Genomic DNA, 7,175 nt, shown 5'->3' on the forward strand with positions numbered 1-7,175 from the left:
CCAGCCACCGCAGCCTTGACTTGCTGGGCTCCAGTGATCCTTCAGCCTCAACCTTCCAAGTAGCTGGAACTACAAGCGTGCGCTACCATGCCCGGCTAATTTTTTTTTATTTATTGTAGAGATGAGGTCTCACCAAGTTGCCCAGGTGGGTCTCGAACCCATGGACTCAGACAATCCACTCACCTCAGCCTCCCAAAGGCGCGGGATTACAGCCTGAGCCATCGAGCCCGGCTCCAGCTATGTTTTCGAGTAAAGTTCTCCAAACACCCAGCAACAAATTTATTTATTTATTTATTTTGAGTCTGGAGTCTCACTCTGTCGCCTAGGCTGGAGTGCAGTGGCATGCTCACAGCCACTGTAGCCTCGACCTTCTGGGCTGAGGCAATCCTTCTGCCTTAGCCTTTAACGTAGCTGAGACATGCCACCATGCCCAGCTAATTTTTTTTGTATATTGTAGAGATGAGGTCTCACCATGTTGCCCAGGCTGGTCTTGAACCCTTGGACTCAGGCAATCCCCTCTTGCCACCACCTCCCAAAATGCTAGGATTACAGACACGAGCCACTGTGCCTGGCTCCCAGCAACAATTTTTTTTCTTTTGAGCTAGAGTTTCAGTCTGTCACACAGGCTGGAGGGCAGTGGCATGGTCATGGTCACTGCAGCCTACACGTGCTGGGCTCAGGAGATACCTCCGCCTCAGCCTTCCAAGTAGCTGAAACTACAGGTACGTGCCACCATGCCCAGCTAATTTTTTTATTATTATTATTAATTGTAGAGATGAGGTCTCACCAAGTTGCCCAGGCTAGTTTTGAATCCCCAGGCTCAGGCAGTCCTCTTACCTCAGCCTCCCAAAGTGCTGGAATTATAGGCGAGAGCCCCATGTCCGGCCTCCAGGTACAAATTTTAAAACCATCAGGATTCCCATCCATCTGTTTGGTTTTTTTTTTTTTTTTTTTGAGTTGGAGTCTCACTCTGTCGCCCAGACTGGAGTGCAGTGGCCGCTCCTGGCCACCGCAGCCTCAACCTGCTGGGCTCCGGCGATCCTTCCCCTTCAGCCTTCCGAATAGCCAGAATTACAGGCATGCGCTACCACGCCCAGCTGATTTTTTGATTTATTGTAGAGATGAGGTCTTGCCAAGTTGCCTGGGCGGGTCTCGAACCCGCCGGCTCAGGCAATCCACTCACCTCAGCCTCCCAAAGGCGCGGGATTACAGGCTGAGCCATCGAGCCCGGCTTGGTTTTCTCTTTTTTTTTGAGTCGAAGGCTTATTCTGTCACCCAGGCTGGAGTGCAGTGACAAGCTCATGGCCATCACAGCCTTGACCTGCTAGGCTCAGGCAATCCTTCCACCTCAGCCTTTTGAGTAGCTGGGACTACAGGCATGCACCACCACACCCAGCTAATTTATTTTTAGTGTTGAGACAAGGTCTTACTAAATTGCCCAGAGTGGTTTTGAACCCCTGGGCTCAGGCAATCCTCTCACCTCTGCCTCCAAAGTAGTGGGATTATGGACGTGAGCCACTGCATCCTGCCCTCCTGTCCATTTTATTTTATTTATTTTTTTGAGTTGGAGTCTCACTCTGTGGCCCAGACTGGAGTGCAGTGGCCACTCCCGGCCACCGCAGCCTCGACCTGCTGGGCTCCCGTGATCCCTCTGCCTCAGCCTTCCGAGTAGCCGGAATTACAGGCACACGCTACCACGCCCGGCTGATTTTTTGATTTATTGTAGAGATGAGGTCTCGCTGCCCAGGCGGGTCTCGAACCCGTGGGCTCAGGCAATCCACTCACCTCAGCCTCCCAAAGCCACTGAGCTCGGCTCCTCCTGTCCATTTTAAAGAAAAATTATTAGGACTTGAAATAGTTAAACATGCCGGGCTTGGTGGCTCAGCCTGTAATCCAGCGCTTTGGGAGGCTGAGGTGAGTGGATTGCCTGAGCCCTTGGGTTCAAGACCCGCCTGGGCAACTTGGCGAGACCTCATCTCTACGATAAATAAAAAAATCAGCCGGGCGTGGTAGCACGTGCCTGTAGTTCCAGCTACTTGGAAGGCTGAGGCAGAAGGATCGCCGGAGCCCAGTGGGTCGAGGCTATGGTGGCCGGCAGCAGCCACTGCACTCCAGTCTGGGCGACTGAGTGAGACTCCAACTCAAAAAAAAAGAAATAGAAATAGTTAAACATTTTCTGAAACCTTTTAAGTAGTAAAGATTTATAGCCATCTGCTTCAGAATATCTTGTGTTCTGAGGAAATACTGCGAATAAGCTGATTAACTAGGTTTAAATAATTACTAACTGGGCCCAGTTTGGTGACTCCGCCTGTAATCCCAGCAATTTGGGAAACCAAGGCATGTGGATTGCATGAGCCCACGGATTCGAGATCAGCCCAGGCAACTTGGCAAGACCTCGTCTCTACAATAAATAAAGAAAAAATAATAGCCGGGCTCGGTGGCTCAGCCTGTAATCCCGCGCCTTTGGGAGGCTGAGGTGAGTGGATTGCCTGAGCCCGCGGGTCTGAGACCCGCCTGGGCAGCGAGACCTCATCTCTACAATAAATCAAAAAATCAGCCGGGCATGGTAGCGTGTGCCTGTAATTCTGGCTACTCGGAAGGCTGAGGCGGAAGGATCACCGGAGCCCAGCAGGTCGAGACGGCGGTGGCTGGGAGCGGCCACTGCACTCCAGTCTGGGCGACAGAGTGAGACTCCAACTCAAAAAAAAAATTAGCTGGGCATAGTGGCGCATACCTATAGTTTCAGCTACTTGGAAGGCTGAAGTAGAAGGATTGCCTGAGCCCAGCAGGTTGAGGCTGCAGTGGCCATGAGCGTGCCACTGCACTCCAGGCTGGGTGACAGAATGAAACTCTAACTCAAAAAAAAAAAATTACTCACTGAAGACTAGTACTTTGAATACAGTAGGGCAGTATCAGCTTGGGTCTCAGGAGATTGAAGAGCACTTACTGCTTAAAGTGCTCTTTAAATGAAAAGTTAGAAAGAGTTTGGGTAACTACTCATTCCCTTCTTACCTGTATTCTAAAAGCAAGTGATATGGATAAGGGCAATTTTTTATTATTGTTTTTTTGAGTAAGAGGTCTTACTCTGTTGTCCAGCCTGGAATGCAGTGGCACCATCATAACTCACAGCAGCCTCAAACTCCAGGGCTCAAGTTCACCTCCTGCCTCCGCCTCCCAAGTAGCTGGGGCTATAGGTGTGCGCTACCACACCTGGATTATTTTTTTATTTTTTGGGGGGGGTTGAGTTGATGCCTCACTATGTTGCCTAGGCTGGTCTGGAACTCCTGGACACAAGCAGTCCTTTTGTCTCAGCCTCTGAAAGTGCTGGGATTACAGGTGTAAGCCACCACATCTGGTAGTTTTTTGTTTTGTTTGTTTTGTTTTGAGTTGGAGTCACTCTGTCGCCCCTGCTGGAGTGTAGAGGCATGCTCCTGGGCACCACAGCCTCCACCTGCTGGGCTCCCGTGATCCTTCCACCTCAGCTTTCCAGCTGGAAAAACAGGCACACACTACCACGCCCGGCTAATTTTTTTTGAGTTGGAGTCTCACTCTGTCACTCCCGGCCACCACAGCCTCGACCTGTTGGGCTCCAGCGATCCTTCTGCCTCAGCCTTCCAAGTAGCCATAATTACAGGCATGCACTATCATTGTTTTTTATTTTTTGTTTTTTTGAGTTGGAGTCGCTCAGACTGGAGTGCAGTGGCCGCTCCCGGCCACCGCAGCCTCAACCTGCTGGGCTCCGGCCATCCTTCCGCCTCAGCCTTCTAGTAGCTGGAACTACAGGCACGCACTACCACTCCTGGCTAATTTTTGATTTATTGTAGAGATGAGGTCTCGCCAAGTTGCCCAGGCGGGTCTCGAACCTGCAGGCTCAGGCAATCCACTCACCTCAGCCTCCCAAAGGTGCGGGATTACAGGCTGAGCCACCGAGCCTGGCATGGTTTTTTATTATTTATTTATTTATTTATTTATTTATTGAGTTGGAGTCTCACTCTGTCGCCCAGACTGCCAGACTGGAGTGCAGTGGCCGCTCCCGGCCACCGCAATCTCGACCTGCTGGGCTCCGGTGATCCTTCCGCCTCAGCCTTCCAAGTAGCCGGAATTACAGGCATGCACTACCACGCCCAGCTGATTTTTTGATTTATTGTAGAGATGAGGTCTCGCTGCCCAGGCGGGTCTCGAACCCACGGGCTCAGGCAATCTACTCACCTCAGCCTCCCAAAGGCGCAGGATTACAGGCTGAGCCACCGAGCCCGGCTGGTTTTCTATTTTTTTAGTTGGCGTTTCAATCTCTCACCCAGGCTGGAGTGCAGTAGCACACAGCCACCCCGGCGTCAACCTGCTGGGCTCCAGAGATTCTTCTGCCTCAGCCTTCCAAGCAGCTGGAACTGTAGGCATGTGCTACCATACTCGGGTAATTTTTTTTATTTATTGTAGAGACTAGGTCTCGCAAAGTTGCCTCCGCTGCTCTCAAACCCATGGGCTCAGGTAATCCACTCGCCTCGGCCTCTCAAAGTGCTGGAATTACAGGCTCTGCCACCAAGCCTGGCCTAATTTTTTTCTTTTTAATTTATTGTAGAGATGAGATTGTGTCCAGGCAGGTCATAAATCCCTGGGCTCAGGTCATCTTCTTGCTTCAGCTTCCTAAAGTGTTGGGATTACAGGCATGAGCCACTGCACCCGCCCAGACAAAATGTAATTGTATTATTTTAATACAACTTTTTTTGAGTCGGGGTTTTACACTCGCTCAGGATGGAGTGCAGTGGCATGATGACAGTTCAACACAGCCTTAACCTCCTAGGCTTAGGTGATCCTTCCAACTCAGCCTCCCAAATATCTGGGACCACAGGTGCGCGCCACCATGACTATGTAATTTTTTGTAGAGATGAGAATTTTGCTGTATTGCCCTGGCTGATCTCAAACTCCTGAGCTCAAGCCTGGTTTATTTTTATTTTTAAGGTTTTGGAAATTTAAGCTCAGCCTGCTGCACTCCAGTCTGGGTGACAGAGTGAGACTCCAACTCAAAAAAATAAAAAATTTAAAAAAAGAATAGGAAGATTGAGCCGGGCTCGGTGGCTCAGCCTGTAATCCCGCGCCTTTGGGAGGCTGAGGTGAGTGGATTGCCTGAGCCCGCGGGTTCAAGACCCGCCTGGGCAGCGAGACCTCATCTCTACAATAAATCAAAAAACCAGCCGGGCTTGGTAGCGCATCCCTGTAATTCCGGCTACTTGGAAAGCTGAGGCGGAAGGATCACCGGAGCCCAGCAGGTTGAAGCTGCGGTGGCCGAGAGCGGACATTGCACTCCAGTCTGGGCGACAGAGGAGACTCCAACTCAAAAAAAAAAAAAAAAGAATAGGAAGATTGTAACCCAAACAAGTGGTGTGCTTCATGCTCTGGTGGTAAGCATATAAATGCATGATCCATATCTTCTAGAAGAGTTCTCTTTGGCCTCTCATGAAAGCCGAGGGGGAGGAAGGTGGTTAACCAAGACTGCAGGGAATACAAAGTTCCAACTGCCTGGACAGAGGCCATGCAAAGAGGAATGTAGTTCGGTTTTTATGGAAGTGCCAGTAGAAGGAAAGACATCTGCCTTGAGGAAATATGCATGACATGAGAAGGGATTGTCTATCAACTGCCTGTACCCCTTTGCCCAAGACGTTCCTATTATGATCTAGTAAACCGTCATTCCTGAGTCCTCCAAGAGTGCCTGCATTTGTTGCAGGAATAGATTTACGCAGACAGGTGGAAGAGTCATGACTTAAGTATTATAAACAGCTGCAGAGGCCTGGACTGCTTCTGTAGTCTTGGTAGCAGGGGATTAGGCCATTCTCCGCAGGCATTAACCAGCCTTAAAACAGGCCTCCCAAATGGGAGGACTGTAATTTTTGTCCAGAGTATGCGCCACTCGTTATGGCTAAATAGTTACATTAAAATGTAAAGAATTTCCAGTCGTTTTTAAAAGGAATCACTTTGGCATGCTCTCTGTTGCTGACTCATAGTGCTACTGCTTTGGGACTGTTAGGTTTCCAAATGGGAGGCAGTAGGTATTCAATAATTAAATGTCAATTTGTAGCAGTACTTTTCATCCCTTAAGGAGGAAGTCATTACTATCCAACCAAAAGCAAATGAGTGAATGGTAACAGTGACAAATCTGCCCTTGGTTTGCCGAAGTTCCAACTGCCCCAGAGCGAGCTTTTCCTTTAATCAGGTAAATTTTTAAAGTGACAGAGAGCCGGGCTCGGTGGCTCAGCCTGTAATCCTGCGCTTTGGGAGGCTGAGGTGAGTGGATTGCCTGACCCTGCGGGTTCGGGACCCGCCTGGGCAACTTGGCGAGACCTCATCTCTACAATAAATTTAAAAAAATTAGCTGGGCGAGGTAGCGTGCCCCTGTAGTTCCAGCTACTCGGAAGGCTGAGGCGGAAGGATCGCTGGAGTCCAGCGGGTCGAGGCTGCAGTGGCCGGAAGCGGCCACTGCACTCCAGTCTGGGCGACAGAGTGAGACTTCAACTCAAAAAAATAAAGTGACAGCGGAGGCTGGCCACGGTGGCTCAAGCCTGTAATCCCAGCATTTTGGAGGCCGAGGTGAGAGGATTGCCAGAGTCCAAGGATTCAAGAGCAGCCTGGGCAATTTGGCGAGACCTCATCGCTACAATTAAAAAATAAAAAATTAGCCGGACGTGGTGGCCCACGCCTGCAGTTCCAGCTCCTTGGAAGGCTGAGTGGGGAGGACCACCTGAGCCCAGCAAGTTGAGGCTGCCGTGGCCGTCAGTGTGCCTCTGCTTTCCAATCTGTGCGACAGAGTAAGACTCCAACTCAAAAAAAAAAAACCTGACAGCGAGCGCAACTTGTTCCGAGCACGGGGCGGATTCGCCTCTGTCCAATCATTTCCGAGATTTTGTGGGGGGGGAGGGGAAAACGTCCCTCGACTTTCCCTGTTCAGGAAGGGGGCGGGGTTAGGCTGAGTCTTGGCCGCTACAGCCTGTCGTGACGCCGCACGGTGGTTGGCACTCTAGCCAACCAATAGGAAGGAAAAGGGCTATTTGAATCGGCCAATGCTGGTGGGTAGGGGGCGGGGCTTAGGAGCCCTATAAAGGCGGTGGCCGGCCAGCCAGACGGTGGCGGAGGGTCCTGCAGCGGCGACCGGCTGTGGTCAGTCGGTCTTCCCTGCGCCCCCC

The 7,175-nt window shown here is 50.9% G+C and overlaps 1 protein-coding gene across 2 annotated transcripts in view; it reads left to right on the top strand.

The window, feature by feature from the left end:
- JPT1 (Jupiter microtubule associated homolog 1) overlaps nucleotides 1-7,175 on the top strand; it is a 44,542-nt gene that overhangs the window by 12,627 nt on the left and 24,740 nt on the right. The gene's annotated exons all lie outside the window — the stretch shown is intronic.

Source organism: Carlito syrichta, unplaced genomic scaffold (assembly GCF_000164805.1).
Source record: "Carlito syrichta isolate Samal-C Ts95f unplaced genomic scaffold, Tarsius_syrichta-2.0.1 Scaffold315826, whole genome shotgun sequence".
Classification (NCBI taxonomy): domain Eukaryota; kingdom Metazoa; phylum Chordata; class Mammalia; order Primates; family Tarsiidae; genus Carlito; species Carlito syrichta.